The sequence below is a fragment of the Dermochelys coriacea genome, chromosome 11 (genome assembly GCF_009764565.3).
Source record: "Dermochelys coriacea isolate rDerCor1 chromosome 11, rDerCor1.pri.v4, whole genome shotgun sequence".
Classification (NCBI taxonomy): Eukaryota; Metazoa; Chordata; order Testudines; family Dermochelyidae; genus Dermochelys; species Dermochelys coriacea.
In genome coordinates, this window is record NC_050078.2 from 45,343,973 (window position 1) to 45,363,109 (window position 19,137).

At 41.9% G+C, this 19,137-nt stretch overlaps 1 protein-coding gene across 14 annotated transcripts in view; it reads left to right on the forward strand.

Moving 5' to 3' along the window:
- Nucleotides 1–19,137, forward strand: part of OSBPL6 (oxysterol binding protein like 6) — a 213,892-nt gene that overhangs the window by 14,043 nt on the left and 180,712 nt on the right. For 5 of the 14 annotated variants that reach the window (XM_038422142.2, XM_043505395.1, XM_043505401.1 and 2 more), the window contains exons 1-2: nucleotides 6,007–6,280; nucleotides 18,369–18,459. The gene's annotated coding sequence lies outside the window, so the exon portion shown is untranslated. Of the gene's footprint in view, nucleotides 1–5,981; nucleotides 6,281–18,368; nucleotides 18,460–19,137 lie in introns of those variants that run through there. The other 9 variants (XM_038422141.2, XM_038422152.2, XM_038422145.2 and 6 more) reach the window with 4 other exon arrangements.

Consider the following 19,137-nt stretch of genomic DNA (forward strand, 5'->3'; position numbering starts at 1 on the left):
TAGAATTTGCCATTTTGCTATAGCCTAGCATTTTGTTTTCTGGCTCCCTGCCCTGCTGGAACTTTTGTCTATAGCTGCATCTTGCCCTCCAGGTTTCCTCACAGGGGTAGTCAAGTTAAAGTACCTACTGCCTGCACTGTTCCATAGAACCAGACAGCAGGGCATGGGACAGTCGGAATCTAGTTTACGGATAAGGAGTGGGCAAATCCAGATGTGTAGGTTGTTGACCTTGGGCTACTTGGAGACCAGCACAGTAGCCAGGGAGGTAGCATGATGACCCACTGAAGCAGGCTACAAGAGAAGGGTTGGGGAACCTGAGATAAGTAAACAATCAAGTATTTGAGCTTACAATCCATTATTCTCCACATGACAACACAAATCACCATAAGGACCACAGTGGGGGCTAAGAGTGTTAGGGTTACTTCTGAGTCTAGTAGGTGTCTTTCCCAGCTGAAACAATGAGGAGTCTGGTGGCACCTTAAAGCCTAACAGAATTATTCGGGCATAAGTTTTATGGGTAAAAAACCCACTTCTTCAGATGCATGGAGTGAAAATTACAGATTCAGGCATAGATATACTGGTACATGAAGAGGAGAGAGTTACCTCACAAGTGGAAATCCATTGTTGACAGGGCCAGTCCAGTACGGGTGGATGTGGTTCACTCCCAATAATTAACGAGGAGGTGTCAATACCAAGAGAGGGAAAATTGCTTTTTGCAGTGAGCCAGCCACTTCAGGTCCCATTCAAGCCCAAATTAATGGTGTTAAATCTGCAAATGACTAGTAGCTCTACAGTTTCTCTTTGAAGTCTATTTCTGAAGCTTTTTTTTTTTTTGTTGAAGTATGGCTATTTTTAATTATGTTATAGAACGTCCAGGGAGATTGAAGTGTTCTCCTACTGGCTTTTGTATGTTACCATTCCTCATGTCTGATTTGTGTCCATTTATTCTTTTACATAGAGACTGTCTGGTTTGGCCAGTGTACATGGCAGAGGGACATTGCTGGCACATGATGGCATATATCACATTAGTAGATGTGCAGGTGAATGAGCCCCTGATGGTGTGGCTCATGTGGTTGGGTCCCCTCATGGTGTTGATAGAGTAGATATGGGCACAGAGTAGTCAATGACACCATCTGCTCAAGAAACTACCTGCTATAGCACAAGAGTTTTTTCACTGCATGCATCTGAAGAAGTGTTTGTTTTACCCATGAAAGCTTATGTCCAATAAATCTGTTAGGCTTTAAGGTGCCACCATACTCCTCGTTGTTTTTGTAGATAGACCAACATGGCTACCCCTCTGATACTTTCCCAGCTGAGTCATTCTGATCTCATGTTTTCAGAGATGGATCTATAACTAACCAAGAAGATACATCTGAAGAAGTGGGTATTTACCCACTAAAGCTTATTCTCCAATACGTCTGTTAGTCTATAAGGTGCCACAGGACTCTTTGCTGCTTTAACCAAGAAGTGACAGCGGAGTTTGAACCAAGGACCTAGAGCACTGAGAGAATGAACTTTTGTGACTTGATGTAAAAGAGTAACTCCGGTTGCTGTGAGCAGTAGTAGATGCATATCCTCTTACATGAAGCAGCCAACAGAGAGGGACTAAAACCTACCCAACGAAAAATAAATGAAAGCTGAGGGAGATCAGGAGTGAAAAGGTGAGTTTTACACTTGTTCATGGAACACAAATGGAGACAGCAAAAAGGTGGAAGGCCACATCCTGTAACTGAATCGCTACCTCTTCCTGCTTCTTCACGTGGGCAGCACTGATACTGCCAAGAATGACCTTGAGCAGATCGCTGCAGACTACGTGGCTTTGGGAAGAAGGATAAAGGAGTTTGAGGCACAAGTGGTGGTCTCATCCATCCTCCCTGTGGAAGGAAAAGGCCCAGGTAGAGACCGTCGAATCGTGGAAGTCAACGAATGGCTATGCAGGTGGTGTCGGAGAGAAAGCTTTGGATTCTTTGACCACAGGATGGTGTTCGAAGAAGAAAGATAGCTAGGCAGAGACGGGCTCCACCCAACAAAGAGAGGGAAGAACATCTTCACAAGCAGGCTGGCTAACCTAGTGAGGAGGGTTTTAAACTAGGTTCACCAGGGGAAGGAGACCAAAGCCCTGAAGTAAATGGGGAAGTGGGATACCAGGAGGAAGCACAAGCAGGAGAACGCAAGAGGGGAGGACTCCTGCCTGCTACTGAGAAAGCAGGACAATCTGAGAATTATCTTAAGTGCCTATACATAAATGCAAGAAGCCTGGGAAACAAGCAGGGAGAACTGGAAGTCCTGGCACAGTCAAGGAATTATGATGTGATTGGAATAACAAAGACTTTGTGAAATAACTCACATGACTGGAGCTCTTTTTGACCTGCTGCTCACAAACAGGGAAGAATTTGTAGGGGAAGCAAAAGTGGTTGGGAACTTGGGAGGCAGTGACCATGAGATGGTCGAGTTCAGGATCCTGACAAAAGGAAGAAAGGAGAGCAGCAGAATATGGACCCTGGACTTCAGAAAACCAAACTTTGACTCCCTTGGGGAACTGATGGGCAGGATCCCCTGGGCGAATAACATGAGGGAGAAAGGAGTCCAGGAGAGCTGGCTGTATTTTAAAGAATCCTTTTTGAGGTTGCAGGAACAAACCATCCCAATGTGTAGAAAGAATAGTAAATATGTCAGGCGACCAGCTTGGCTTAACAGTGAAATCCTTGCTGATCTTAAACACCAAAAAAGAAGCTTACAAGAAGTAGAAGCTTGGACAAATGACCAGGGAGGAGTATAAAAATATTGTTCAGACATTCAGAAGTGAAATCCAGGAAGGCCAAATCACAATTGGAGTTGCAACTAACAAGGGATGTTAAGAGTAACAAGAACGGTTTCTACAGATATGTTGGCAACAAGAAGAAAGTCAAGGAAAGTGTGGGCCCCTTACTGAATGTGGGAGGCAACCTAGTGACAGAGGATGTGGAAAAAGCTAATTTACTCAATGCTTTTTTTGCCTCTGTCTTCACGAACAAGGTCAGCTCCCAAACTACTGCACTGGGCAGCACAGCATGGGGAGGAGGTGACCAGCCCTCTGTGAGAAAGTAGTAGTTCAGGACTATTTAGAAAAGCTGGATGAGCACAAGTCCATGGGGCCGGATGCACTGCATCCGAGGGTGCTAAAGGAGTTGACGGGATATGATTGCAGAGCCATTGGCCATTATTTCTGAAAACTCATGGCTATCGAGGGAGGTCCCTGTCAGGCTTCCCTCCCCACTCTGAACTCTGGGGTACAGATGTGGGGACCTGCATGGAAGACCCCCTAATCTTATTTCTACCAGTTTAGGTTTAAAAACTTCCCCAAGGCAAAAATCCTTCCCTGTCCTTGGATGAATATTGCTGCCACCACCAAGTGAGTTAGACAAAGATTCAGGAAAAGGACCACTTGGCGTTCTTGTTTCCCCAAAATATTCCCCCAAGCCCCTTCACCCCTTTTCTGGGGAGGCTTGAGAATAATCTACCAACCAGATAAGTAAACAAGGTGAGCACAGACCAGACCCTTGGGTTTTTAGGACACTAAAAACTAATCAGATTATTAAAAAACAGAACTTTTATTATAAAGGGTGGGGGGGGGAAATAAAAGAAACACCTCTGTAAAATCAGGATGGAAGGTAATTTTACAGGCTAATAAGATTTAAAACATAGAGGATTCCCCACTAGGCAAAACTTCAAAGTTGCAAAAAACAAGGATAAACCTCCCTCTTAGCACACGGAAAATTCACAAGCTAAAACAAAAGATAATCTAATGCATTTCCTTCCTATTACTTACAATTTGTAATCTTGGATGCTTAGTTCAGGTATGGCTTTAGGAGATGGATTTTTCCCTGCTCTGGTTCCTCGTTGACCCGGAGAGAACACAAACACAACAAAAACCTTCCCCCACAGATTTGAAAGTATCTTCTCCCATTATTGGTCCTTTTGGTCAGGTGCCAACCAGGTTATCTGAGCTTCTTAACCCTTTCCAGGTAAAGGAGGGATCTTATGCTACCCTTAGCTGTATGTTTATGACAGTCCCAGATGACTGGAAAAAGGCTAATGTAGTGCCCATCTTTAAAAAAAGAAGAGGATCCTGGAAACTACAGGCCAGTCAGCCTCACCTCAGTCCCTGGAAAAATCATGGAGCAGGTCTTCAAGGAATCAATTCTGAAGCACTCAGAGGAGAGGAAAGTGATCAGGAACAGTCAGCATGGATTCATCAAGGGCAAGTCATGCCTGACTAACCTAATTGCCTTCTATGATGTGGTAACTGGCTCTGTGGATGAGGAGAAAGCAGTGGATGTGTTTATTTCTTGACTTTAGCAAAGCTTTTGATATGGTCTCCCACAGTATTCTTGCCAGCAAGTTAAAGAGGTATGGGCTGGATGAATGGAATATAAAATGGACAGAAAGCTGGCTAGATCATCGGGCTCAACGTGTAGTGATCAATGGCTCCATGTCTAACTGTCAGCCAGCATCAAGCAGAGTGCCCCAAGGGTTGGTCCTGGGGCCGGTTTTGTTCAATATCTTCATTAATGATCCGGCATGGATTGCACCCTCAGCAAGTTTTCAGATGACACTAAAGTGGGAGGAGTGGTAGATATGTTGGAGGGTAGGGATAGGATACAGAGGGACCTAGATAAATTAGAGGATTGGGCCAAAAGAAATCTGATGAGGTTCAAGTGCAGAGTTCTGCACTTAGGATGGAAGAATCCCATGCACTGCTACAGACTAGGGACCAAGTGGCTAGGCGTAGTTCGGCAGAAAAGGACCTAGGGGTTACAGCGGACAAGAAGCTGGATATGAGTCAATAGTGTGCCCTTGTTGCCAAGAAGGCTAACGGCATTTTGGGCTGTATAAGTAGGAGTATTGCCAGCAGATCAAGGGATGTGATCATTCCCCTCTATTCAGCATTGGTGAGGCCTCATCTGGAGTACTGTGTCCAGTTTTGGGCCCCCCACTACAAGAAGGATGTGGAAAAATTGAAAAGAGTCCAGCGGAGGGCAACAAAAATGATTAGGGGGATAGAGCACATGATTTATGAGGAGAGGCTGAAGGAACTGGGATTATTTTGTCTGCAGAAGAGAAGAATGGGAGGATTTGAAAACTGCTTTCAACTACCTGAAAGGGGGTTCCAAAAAGGATGGATCTAGGCTGTTCTCAATGGTAGCAGGTGCCAAAACAAGGAGCAATGGTCTCAAGTTGCAGCCGGGGAGGTTTAGGTTGGATATTAGGAAAAAACTTTTTCAATAGGAGGGTGGAATGGGCTCCCTAGGGAGGTGGTGGAAGCTCCTTCCTTAGAAGTTTTTAAGGTCAGGCTTGACAAAGCCCTGGCTGGGATGGTTTAGTTGGGGATTGGTCCTGCTTTGAGCAGGGGGTTGGACCAGATGACCTCCTGAGGTCCCTTCCAACCCTGCTATTCTATGAATCCCTGTGATTAACCCTGGTACCCCTGTTGAGCATCATTCATTTGAAGGGACTTTGTGGCTGCAGTGGGTCTGGTCTGTGCTGGAGCTAAGGAGGATCCGGCCTACTCTGCACTGTACCGCTGTCACTAGGCCGGTACCGTTGAAGGGGCACAAGCGCCCCTAGTGTGGAGGCAGCGAAGCTTAAAGGCGCTTTGGAACGGTCTAGCTGTGGCTGAAGGGGGAATATGCTGCCGGGCTGTAAAACACCTCGGGGGGGCTGTCAGTGCGCCCACGGGGGAGTGAAGCGCTCTGACTATTGCGGTTACCAGCCCTTCCCCCGCACCCCGGCAGGAACAGCTGTCGCGCTGCACGGCCTGTGCCTCAGGGCAGGAGCCGAGCCTTGCCGTGCCTCAGCCCGCCACGCCGCTTGCACGCGCCCAGGCCTGTCTGCCGGCCGGGGCAGGGCGCTGCAGCTGCAGCTGCTGTTGCTGCCGCCTCCTCCTTGTGCGGCCTGCGTCGCCTGCGCGGGGGGGGGGGGGCAGGGTCACCGAATTGGCCGCGCCTCCCGCCCGCTGGGCAGGGAGAAGGGCTTGGCTCTGAATCCCGCTCCGTGGCCGCCGCGCTCCAGGCGTCCGCGTCTTGGCAGAGCCCGGCCCGCCTCTCCGCTGCCCTGTGCAGGGAGGCAGAGACGCCCGGCGGTCGGCGAGCACGGCCCGGCGGAGGAGCCCGCTGCAGCAGCAGCAGCACCCGCCCTGCACACAGCTCAAGGGACGGGAGGGACCCCCCGACCCCAGCCTCTCCGTGCGTGAGGGGACCCGTCCCCCGGCTGCAGCGACTCCGGCGCGCCGCGCTACCAGGTGGGTGCCTGCGATGGGCAGCGGGCCGGCTGGGGCTCCTCGGCCAGGGGCTGGGTGTGTGCGCGCGGAGGGGCCGAGGGGTATGGGGGGGCGCACACTTCAGGTGACTGCATAGCCTAGGGGGAGCAGGAGGGTGCGCCTGAGGTAAGGGGATGCTGCAGCTGCAGCAGTAGCAGTCCTCCTCCCCCACCTCCGTCGATGTCAGACTGGCCGGGAATTGCAGCTGGATGGAGAATAACTGATGCATGTTATCGGAAAAGCGGAAAGGAGCCGATGAGCTTCATTGCCTGGACTTCAACAAAAAATCGACGAGGGATCCAGGTGACTGAGGCTCTGAAGTTCTGCATTGTCGCCTTCTGGCATGATGCGCACAACAGAGGGGGCCATGGATGCATTTTTTTTTTTATCAGCACATACTGGGACAGCGAGATGCAGAGATGGGGCCCAGGCTGCATTTGCCGGCTCAGACTGGGACAGACGGGCAGACATGCGCGTGCACACATACAGGCCATGGCTGCATGTACAGGCTGGGGGGTGTGTGTGTGTGTGTGTGTGTGTGTGCGCACGCACACAGACACACAAATGGTTGAATTTTTCAGCTCACACTGAAGACTGAGAGTGCCCCACAGCCAAGGGCATGTCTGTATTTTCCATCTTGCATCGGTTGGAGCAAACATACAATCACTCATGTACATAGGGACAAGTCTGTTTCAAACTGGTGGTAGATACATTACAATGGCTAATGCCTGACTTTCCCAGTTTCTGTTGGTGGGGTGCCTACACACACATGCAGGATGATATTTCTGCATTTCCCAGCTGACGCTGGAAAGGATGATGATGATGATGATGATGATGACGATAGGAATAGTGTTTGCATTGCAGTCAAGATATGTTTCCTGCATAGAGCAAGTTTTCTCTCTCCACTATACCACCAGCAAAGCTAGGAATGAAGAAAGATGCTATGCTTGTATATAATAAAGAAGCTGGATATGGATGCTTTAAAAGTTGTGATATGGTATTGTAACAATGGCTGGGATAACCTCTAGATGAAGCTTAAACATCTGAAACTGGTAGTGGGGCATGATATTGTATAACTGACTCAGTGGAAATGAGGCAGAGCCATTTAAAATGTTTCTTCATAAATTGTGTGTGGCTTTTGTTAACATGAATTGTAAATCAAATTTTACTCAGGAAGTTGCTACACTATTACAGACAGTACTTTTTCATTTTTTCCCCACTGGTTCCCAAAAGTAAAAGAATGCCCTGTATTTTTAATTTGTGAGGAGTGCTACAAGAGCATAACAAGCTTCTTGAGTTTGTGCAGATTATTTAAACAGTATTTTGGAAATCACTCCCCCAACCCCCAAAGTTCTAATGCTTAACATGATTATCTGACCTGGGTTTTGTCACTGTCCCGTCCCCCCCTTAGTTCTATTTTATAACCACTTCAGCATTCTAGAAGTCTGCACTGTTGATATTCCTATCAAATAAAATAGCAATGCAGATACTATGGACTAATAACAAATGAAATAAAAGACCTTGCTGTGCTTCTCAAAGTGAATTAGGTTTCCAAGGTTGAACAACAAACTGCAGTATAACTTGTATATGTTCACATATTGGTACAGAAATATTCATGAACCTCCCTGGAGGACTAAAGAGAAGTCCTGCTTAGGTAGGCTTTTAAAAAAATAGAATATTCTTCTTCTGCTACTAGTGTATACTCTAAATTATTTATTACTTAGTTAAGGTGCAAGAAACTGATTAAATTTATTCCACAAAGATCCATAGCTGAGTTTTAATGGAACTAGTTTATTTCACTGTATGACCAACAAATTTTCTATTCACTAGATGAGTAACTTGCAAGATGACACTGGCTCAAAGATTAAAGTCTCATAAATATATAATGTAGTCTTGGTTGGATTGTAATATTTATCATATATAATAACTAGCCTTTGTTCTTATAGCTATACCTACCACAATTAAACTTTTAATTTTTATGTAAATAACATGACCTTGACTCTTAGAGGTTACCTAAAGGTGGCTAATATAATCTGAAACAACTGTAATATTTCAGAAATTCAATAAGATGAAATGGTGAAGTCCAGTTTAGTGTTACTTGAAGAATTAATGACCAGAGTGTTTTCTTTTCATTTATTAAAGTTGACAGAGGCAGAAGACTTACTACTTCTCTCATATCCACTTTTTAAATAAATTACATACATTTGTATTGATTTTAGTATCAAGTAAGAGGTTTAGTATTTGCATATTTCTTTAGAATATATTTTTAATCAATATCTTTCCAATATAGATAAATGATAAAGATATATCTGAAAAGAGTTTTCCCCAGGTGAATACATAATTGGGACATAATGTAGTACTTTGTGGTTGAAAAGTACTGTACAGTAGAACCTCAATTATGAACACCTCGGGAATGGAGGTTATTCATAACTGAAATATTTTGTAACTCTGAACAAAACGTTATAGTAGTTCTTTCAAAAGTTTACAACTGAATGTTTTAATACAGCTTTGAAACTTTACTATGCAGAAGGAAAATGCTGCTTTTAACCATCTTAATTTAAATGAAACTAGCAGATACAGTTTCAAATCTTTGTCTTGTCAAATCTTTTTTTAAATTACCCTTTTTTAAAAAAATAGTTTACATTTAACACAGTACTGTACTCTCTCTCTATATATATATTTATTTATTTATATTTATTTTTGGTCTCTGCTGCTGCCTGATTTCATGGTTCCAATTCCAGATGAGCTGGGTGGCTGACTGGTCAACGCTGGTATTCATAACTCTGAAGGTTCTACTGTAGTCGGAAAAACTTTCTCTCCTCTCAGTCTCTCTCCAAGCTTTCACCAGTTTCCTTAGCACACTCCTGGCTCTTTATGGTGTTGGCTGCCTCATTTATCATTTGGCCTTCTGTGCTCAGTTGCCTCATGGAACTGACTTTTTTCCTCAGGTCCTCTGATGCTCAAAGGTTCTGATACAACTTTTCTAGACTTCTGATTTTTATCTTGGCTCCATTCCTTTTATCTTCTTTAAGCTTAAGAATTGTTGTACTATGGCAGACCGTTGCTCCTCTGTTCCTGTAGAAATACATTTTAATTTTAGATGCTGATACCTGAAGGGCTCTGCTTAACAGAGTATATAATAAAACATTTTGGAATCTTAAAAATACAACTTTGTCCACAGACAAATACTAAAACTTATGTAAAAGTAAACTTTAATAACCCATCAGACCTAATTATAATGAATATTCCCCACCAACTAACCTCAACAAAAAGGGAAATGCAATTCTTTAGTTTCTCCTTGATAGGATGCCACATTGAACTGTGCTATTTATTAAAGGGAAGAGCATTCTAATGTTATAGTCTGGCAACCTAGGAAGCCTTGCCCCTTCTTTTCACAAGTTTTCCTCTAAAGACAGCATTGCTAATCTCCATTTCCACTTCCTTACTCCAGTGCCAGTGCTTGATGTCAGATGAAGGCAGAATACATTCATAATGCTAATTGTACCTAATTCACTTTCCTTTTAGTTTCTTAATCTTGGTGTATTTGTATAGAGAAAGTTCTATATCCACTCTTGGGAGACTGGTGATTTGCTTCAGTACCTTCAGATTTCTTGGGGAGTGAGGGCTTCTGATTCACTTCAAATTGGTTTCTAGGTTTGGGGGAGGCTTTCATCTTGGGTTTCTCAGGGTGCCTTCAGCTTCAGTTCTTGGGTGTGTAGAAGGTTTTCTCAAATAATTCTGTTATATATGGATTAAGGTTTCTACGTGTCTGTGCTTTTAGCTCCACGGAACATTTTTATCTCACTAGGGATTGTTTCTCTGTGGAAGGCTAGCTGTCTGGTTCAATATTCCTGTGCTCTTCTACCATCTGTATCAGATTTGCAGTGGGACATGGGTAGGGAAACTGCATGCAGCTCAACTTGTTAAAATGTTTCTACTGTTGTGTGGACTAAGCCTGTCCTGATCAGGGGACTTGCCTTATATATGGAGAAGGGAATAAATTGTTTTAGCATTCCTATCTCTCCTGAATTTTAATGTTTTCTAGACACCTTTTTCCAAGAGATCAGTATGAAAGATTGGGGGTGGTATCCTGGAATTCCTGCAGAGCCCATTTTTTTCAAACCTGTCCTGTGTACTAGTTATCTGCTAAATTTGAAGTCTGTTGCCCTACTGGAGTGGGAAGAGATGGTTGTTCCTGGAGATGAAGTTTAGGGAGATGCTATTCTGATATGAGGGATTCACCTCTTGTTCCCTAAAGGTTCTCTTGGGTATTTTCCCCTAAATTTCCGAAGGGGTTGTGGTTCTTTATCTGAATTCGATTTGCCTCACCTAGTTAAAAAGATTCCTACCCTCTTCAATAATAGAATGAGTGTACTCAACCTCTTTCTTTGGTTGAGCATATTTTGTACAGCAAGGTTCTAGTCCACTAAGCTCGTAGTAAAGGTCCTACATCAGTGTGCAAACCTAAATACATGTGCACAGGGGCTGTAATGGTGTTGAATTACTGACAATTCAGAATGTGGGTTTGATGGTGACTATGGTTAGACAAAAATGAAAAACATTATTAGAAGGTACAGAAATCTGATTTTTTTTTAAGAGTTTCCTTAAGATTTGCATTTAATTGTAATATCTTCAGACTGGGATAATTTTCCAGTCTGTATATATGAACTTGCAATGTCCAGCTACCTTCCATATAGACTTTGAGGCAATTGTGACTCATTACTGTATACTAGTTCATAAATTCTGGTGAATGGAAATTCTGTTATGTTCCTCCACTAGGGAGGTTTGTTACAGTGATCGCAGCAGCAAGGGACTGAAGGGAATGGGTTTTGAAGTTTCTCTTTGAGGGAAGGATTAAGGGAAGGTTATCAAATGATCTCAATGTGAGTTCCCCAATAGCCAATTAAAAACAAGTCCCATATACCTTACTTTTTTTGTGCACTATTAGATAAAAGATATTTAGATAAAATTAAAGGCAGAGGAAGCTTTCAGGAAAAGGACTGCAACAGGTCAAATACAGTTAAGGACAGGGCTTTGGAGGAAAGCTTGGGCAAAGTGGCTGTCCAGATGGAGCTGGTGAGTTTTCAGGGCCCCCCTCTTTCTGTTTCTAAAAACTTTCTTGCTTGAGATCTAATGTTTAAAGCCTTACTGCTACTAAAAGAGAAAATGAGAGCAGGGAGGGAATTGGAAGATTCAGCTTTAAAAACCACCAGAAAGTTAACCTCTTATCTTTAATGTGAAGTTCAAGTCCTGTGAGGAAATTACATTTATATTTTATTAAAGATCAGGAGGATTTGTATAACAACCTTTTAGAAGTGCCCAAATGTAGAAAATAGAATAGCTGTAGTTTTAGAAACCAAATTCAATTATTTTCTTCTTGTTTTGAATTCTCTAGAGCTAGGTTTATTTTACATCTTCAGAAATTACTGTTTTTTTTCCAACACAAAATTAATTTTGTTTCCTGAAGAAATAATGTATATTTTAACTTGTAGTAAGATAAAAATAAAATGTGAATTAAGCAAGACCTCTAGCCAGAGCTGGAAGACTTAAGCCTTCTTAAAGTAACTGATGTTATACAGATTATTATTACTGGGGCTTGATTCAGGCCCTGCTAGCTAGGGGAATAAATTTAATAACCAGAGGTAGATATTGCCCTGGTGAGAAATTAGCCCTCTTGTCATCCTCAGCTGGAAGGGTGTTGGTATTCCTACCAGAGTGCTGTCCCTGGGCACTGCTTAGGGACTCCATCTCTCATAGCCTCTGGTAGTTGGTGTCTGATGAATTTGGCCTTTAGAGAGTGGGGCTTGGAATGTGAGGAGGAAAAGATGACCTAGCAGGTGCATGAGAACTCTTTTCCCTGACTTATTTAGGGATTACTGAATAGTTAGTTTATGAATCCCTATAATCCCATTCACACAAACAATCCACAGTCTCTGCTTCCCCTCCTACTCCTTCCCCAAAATACTGTAGTGAGTAAAATTTCATCTCACATGAAGGTAATGGTGCTATTTGAGGAGTAGTACTGCCTCAGGTGTGAGAGAAAAGGATTCAGATAGAGAATGGCTTGCTCTTCTTTCTCAGGAGAATGGCACTAATCAGGCTGTGCTGAGGTTTGGGGTTTCACCTGCACAATAAAAGCTTCTCCAGTTTTGAGTCCTGAGGAGGGGAACCCTAGCAAAATGGCAGGTGGAAGCTGCTTTTTCATGAGTACTAGCTATCAGATTACTGCCAGTTAGGGTGGCTAGCAGCACTGGGGAAACAAGAAAGCTAAAGCCATGGAGATAGGGGGTATAGAAATTAACAAAAATGTACTAGATACAAGAAAAGAAGGTACAACCTGCAGATCCAAAATGGTCTCCATACAATAGCAGGTGATGGGCCAGCTGCCAGAGAAGGTGACTGGTGGTGTGGTAAAGGCAATAGATAAAAGGTGGGAGTTTTTAGATGTAAAGCAGTTAGTTGGAATCTGACTGTCACTGAGAACACAACTCTAGCTGACATTGGTGAGGACCCAATAGTTAGGATCAAGGTGTGATGTACTAGCATCACATATCTATCCTCAAGGAGAGTAACTGTGTTTTGCTTACATCAGGTCTGTGTTTTTTTGTTTGTTAATCTGTTTTATTATATAAACATTTTTTTCAAAAGATGCCTACGTCCTTGTTTTTGCTTTTTTACAAATATTCCAAAAGAAATTAAAATATCAGTCAATTAAAACAGAAATAAGGGTTCAATATGAAATACAAAAACAGGTGAAATCACACAATGATTCTGATCCACAATACCATCACTGTTGGAAGACTGGTCCCATACTTGCAAAAATTCCATATGCTTAATGTAATGGTTGTTCCAGCATGAGATCCCACTTCTTTTCATTTCTCTGTTCCCTTCAGCTAAATGAAGTCTAACTTTCCAAATTCATTTATATCTGAGACCTCTGCTTCTTTCAGACATAACTCCTGCTGATTGTAGCTTGGTATTAGCTGCCAACCTATTTTAGTTTTCTTTGGTGCGAAAGACATGATCAAAACCAGACTGTTCTCTGATTGAAAATTTGTAGCATTTCTGTAACAGTCTAAGGCTCTACACTGCATCTGACTATGCAAATTGCACAGACACTTACCCTGTATGTACAGACACAAATGACAGTTTAATGTAGCAGGCTTCTCTCCGTCTCTGCTACTGTTGCTGATGTAATCAGCATGGAAAATCACTGCTCTGTTACCACATTGACTATATACAGCATGTCATTTGCAGAAGTGATACATAATGCAAAATAATGGATCTTTTTTTACCATGAGTTTTTGGAGACATAATTCAGTGGCAATTGCACATTATACAGTGGGGTTGAAGCCCAAACTCGTGACCACCACAAACAGTTGTGTAAGATTCTTCTAAAGAAAAAGACTGAGGGACTTCTGTTGTATTCCTCTAATTAATACTGGTCTTGTTACATTTTCTCATTAAATGTAACTTCAGGACATCTAGGATAGACTGAAATCTAATCAAAAGATTAGGGTTAGAATCAGTCGAACTGGCTAACCCTGAGACATTCACAAGATTTTGATAAATCTGCCTATGTATATATTATAATTGAGTTTAGGGATATAGAAATAATTTTAAGCTGCAGCTATGATACAAGGTTAGTTATTACCAACTGATTCCTATTTCCTCTCTCCAGTGATTCAAAAACTGCTTTTGAAATTTGTAAAATGGTTGGTCACTCTTGTCAGTTGCCAGAATGAATGCAAAGGAGACAACTTGTATATGCATAATGGCTGCTGTCCATCCACCCATGGAAAGAAAAAATATGCACTACCAGTTTTAAATGTTTATTTCTATTACTAATAGTGTACTTGCAATAGGAGGAGGCAGAATCTATGGCTTTCAAGTTCACAAATTTCACGTCATGATTTTATTTATTTTGGAGTATTTTCCTGAGTTTATCAGATTCATGGAACAGTAATATAGATGTCATTTAGGTGAAGGAGGTGGTGGATGGGATTTTGTTAATTGCTTGATCCTTTTCAAAAGCCTACAGTACCTTTTCTAATTTTGTTCACTTTAGTTTTAAAAGTTCCAAATATGAATGCCACCTCTTGCTTCTCTCAAAGCTTTTCCGTGGCTTATAAGAGAACTCACTGCAAGGAACCTTCCAGATATTCAACCTTTTCTAATTTCCTCCTGCCGTTCCTATTTGGAGCTCCTTTACGATTCTAAATAATTACTCTCCCTACTTGGTGTTTACATTTTTCAAGGGTGTTATTCAGTGTATGAATTGAGTTTACAGAGGGACTGTTATATTCCTGCTATGTGATGTAATGCCTGTGACTGTGCAGTTCAAAATTGCCCTGGCCTTTATAGCTGCCATCTCATATTGCATATTCACTTTTATAATTTGCTGTCTACTGTCACCACACATCTCTTCTGGCATAATTGTTTTCCAGGTTTCTCCCCCTTATTTAGAACTGTTTTGTCTTTCTTTGGGAGGTGTGGTTTGGGGTTTGCTGCTCTTCTTAATTTAATATCCTCTGAAGTTCATCACTATGTTGTTAATTCCTTCCTTCAGATCATCATAAATAAAGATGTTAAATAAGATCAAATACCAATCTCTACTGCACTCCCCCCCCCAATCTATATTACCACTTTACATTACTCTTTATTGTCCTTCAGCCAATATTCCTACTACAACCAGCTTGTATTAATTTAAAAAAAATGGATAAGATATACCAGGGGTTCTCAAACTGGACCCCTCGGGGTCATGAGGTTATTACATGGGGGGGGTCGCGAGTTGTTAGCCTCCACCCCACTTTGCCTCCAGCATTTATAATGGTCTTTAAATATAAAAAAACTGTTTTTAATTTATAAGGGGGGTTGCACTCTGAGGCTTGCTGTGTGAAAGGGGTCACCAGTACAAAAGTTTGAGAACCGCTGAGATATACTATTCTTTACTTTAAATATATTAACTACTGCATTCTAATAATCCACTAGCATTATTATCATTTATTTTGTACCTACTACATTTACACGTAATACTTAAGATTATGAAAAATGTTAGTGGGGAAATAATATTTTCCCACTCTTTTTACTTTGTACATTTGGTAGCATTTTGTTTATAATTCGGTTTCACTGTTACTCTGTATAATCATTTTTTCATTTGCTAAAAAGATCCTTATAAACATCAACAGGGGAGCAGAAAAACTCTGAACAGGATTTATAAGGAGTTACTAAAAATATAATGACATCCTGTTTAAAGGTACTTTATTAGAAACTAAAATAATTGAAATGGGTCAATTTGTGGAAAAATTAAGTTTACAGAGACCCTTTAAGGAGGGATTTGAATTAAGAGAGTGGCTCTAATTGTGTAGTTATGTCAAAAAAGAAATCAAGTTGTCTAGCACGATCCATTCTCTATAAACCATACTACTTTTTAGTACACGGTCCATTATCTTCTCAATGTTGGATTTATTTTTTTCTATTTGTGAATAAAATTACCGATGAGAACATGCAGGCTAACTTATTTATGTGGTGGCATGAAGAATTGGCCAATGTTTTAAGCCTTTTATAAGCATGGTTGTAAAAATTTATTCTAAGATGAACTTTGGACATAAGTGGTGAAATCCTGGGACCATTGATGTGAATGGGAGTTTTGCGGTTGATTTCACTGAATTTCACCTAATTAAAAACAGATTTAGTCATTTTTAAGGCACTAAATATAAGAAAAGATCTTTGTATAAACAGCATCTACTAAAAATAAATATTTTGGCAATCAATTAGGGCCTGGTTTAATAAGCATTATTTATTTACTATACTTATTGATACCACACATCCTGGGTGCATAATTACATGGCAGAAATAATAAGGAAATAGGATATAAAAACTGTTTGCAAATAATAATAAGGATCTGATATAGGTCATAATATACCCAAACTCAGAAAAATAAAATAAAAACACTTCTCAACTTGTATGCCTTTTTATATAATATATTATTCCTGGTGGAATTCTACACAACTGCGCATGCACAGAATTCATGTCCCCCGCAGATTTTTTTGCTTCCTTGCAGAAAAATGACATTCTGACGGAAGCAAAGGGAAGCTGTAAGAGTAGAGTCATGCACCACTCCCTAGCTGCACGGGTACATTTTTTTTTTTTTCAGGCACCTGGAGCAGCCACTGAGAGGTGTATCACTGCTGGGCTGGGGAACCCAGCCAGTTCCTCCTACCCTGAGCCAGGATTAGCTGCGAGTCCCAGCCGGGCTGGAGGCAAGAGAGGATGGGACTTCCTCTTCCCCTGCAAGGAGTGGCTGGGCTGTGTCAGACCCACCCCCAGAAACCTCCACCAGCTGCAGGAAGCTCAGCATCTTCCCCTGCTTCCTGCCCCCATCACTCCTCAGCTGTGGGGTGAGGGGTCACTGTATGGGGAGCTGCTCCCCTATCCACCCAACCCCCTCCCATACCCAGACACTGCCCCCCAAGACTCACTTGGTACATCTGGAACCCCTAGCCCTCCATACCTGAACCCCACCCCATTGAACCTCAACCCCTCCTCTGGAGCCCCCTGCACTCCGGCCCCCACCCCTGTACCCAGACCACCCCCCACTGAACTCCCAACACTCAAGCCCTGCCCCACCCCCCTGTACCACCCTGAGCCCCCACATCCAGACCCCCACACCATTGACCCCCAGTTAGCTGCACCCAGAACCCCACCCCACCAAGCCCCAGTCTCCCAGCACTCAGATCCATCTGCTGATCCCCTATCACTTTCACCTGGAAGCCCTGGCAGAGTCTCATTGCCCTTGCACCTGGACCCCACCCACTGAGCCTCTGTGCATCCAGATCCCCCCCACACTGAGCTGCCTGCACCCAGGGTGTTTCTGGGGCAGGCCCAGGCCTTGTGCTATGTCGGGGTTGGGTGAGGCCTCACCACTGAATCCGTGTTCCTGGGGTGGGGATGCTGCAGGGTGATCTCCCACCTTTGTGCAGCCAGTGGCCTGTGCTCCCCACTGCCATGCTGGAGCCTCCGCATTTATTTATTGACAAATAAAACTGGCAGAATTTTAAAATAGTGTGGATAATTTTTATTTTTTTGGCGCAGAATTTTTATTTTTTGGCACAAAATGCCCTCGGGATTAATATATAGTGAGGTGAATTAAAGATGGTAGTCCAGATCTTCAGTTGTACTAAATTGGTGTAGCTCCAGAAAGGCTAATAGAATTATGCTTTTTTTTTTTTTTTTTAACAGCAGCTTTGGATCTGGCTCGGAGTATCTGTTTTAACTTTGGATTTTTTAGCATTAGTTGGTATAACTCAGACTCTTAACACTATTGTAAAAGTGCATAGTATCTCACAGTAAAGCAAGTGCATGTTTTCAGTGGTTGCTATACGGTTTTCTTTCTTTTATTTGTTCCCCTCTCATTTCATTTGAGTTGTGGACATTTTTATAAGTTGAAAGAGATGTGAGTTTTATGCTGGGAAATGATAATGTGTTTGTGGGTGGTATGACAGTTTTGTTCCATTTCGTATATTCCAATGTTTCTGGCAGCTTTACCACGTTGAAAAGTTGGTTGAATTGCCATATATGCTGGAAGTATCTTGAATTTGCACCTCTTATTGTGTATTTCTAAAAATGATCTTGATTATTTGGAATCTAAAAATATGTCAAAAGGGTGTGATGAGGTATTTCAAAAACAAAACCTTAAATGAATCTGTTTATGGACTGGGGTTACTTGCTGTCTGCAAAAAAAGATCTTTTAGCTGTTTGTACTTAGTTATTCAGATAATCTTAATTCTCATTTGCATAAGAAATTTCCAAATATCTGCACTTGTTGACAAATTAGATAAGAAATAATGGCTAGTATTCAAAACAGTTGATGCATTTCAAGCTGAATTTTATGCATTCTCTGAAAGATATTTCATTTTATAGAAATCCATTATAAACAAAACTTTAATGGAACCACTGAGATGTACACATAAACACAGTTACTCATATTGGTTATCTTTTATAGTTTTCCTTGTCCTCTTCCCCCTTTTCCTATTATTATGCTCATTCCTACTGTCTTCTTTAAATTTAGGCCCAGATCTTGCAGTACACTAATGGATCACATACATGGTAGGAGAGACCTTTGGATTTGATCCCGCAGTCACTTCAGTTGAACTACTCATGTGAGTAAAGTTTTTAAGCAAATATGTAAATGTTTGCAGGACTGGGGCCTGAGATTATGAAATCATTGGGGGCAAGGGTAGGTCTTTTTAATAGATTCAAGGATATTAAGGTCAGAAGGGACCATTATGATCATCTAATCTGACCTCCTGCACAATGTAGGCCACCAAATCTCACCCACTCACTCCTGCAATAAACCTCTCGCCTATGTCTGAGCTATTGAAATCCTCAAATCATGGTCTTTTATTTGTTGCGTAGTAAACTTTTGGGTGTTGTGTACAAAAATAATCAAAAACTGGATGAAGTGTTAGGGGTCAATTCTGCAGTCCTTGCTTAAGCAAAACATCCTTTGATTTTAATGGCAGTTTTGAAGAGTTGGTCACACGTTCCTTATGTTTTTGTAAATTGACTGAAGGGAGAATGATTGATTAAAACAACCCTCTCCAAGCAACCACGAATTTAGTACTAGAGCCGACTAAGCTATATAATAATACTTCAGAAGTACTTTTTTACGCACTTTCCCACTGAATCGGATTGTTTAGATAGTAGTATAAAGAATTTCTTTACATTTTATAGATTGAGGTGATTGATGAATCAATTATTTGAATAAATTAGAAACTCCATATGGTAATTTATTGGATCACTGAAACATTCAAAAGTTGCATCCCGGCATATCAAAA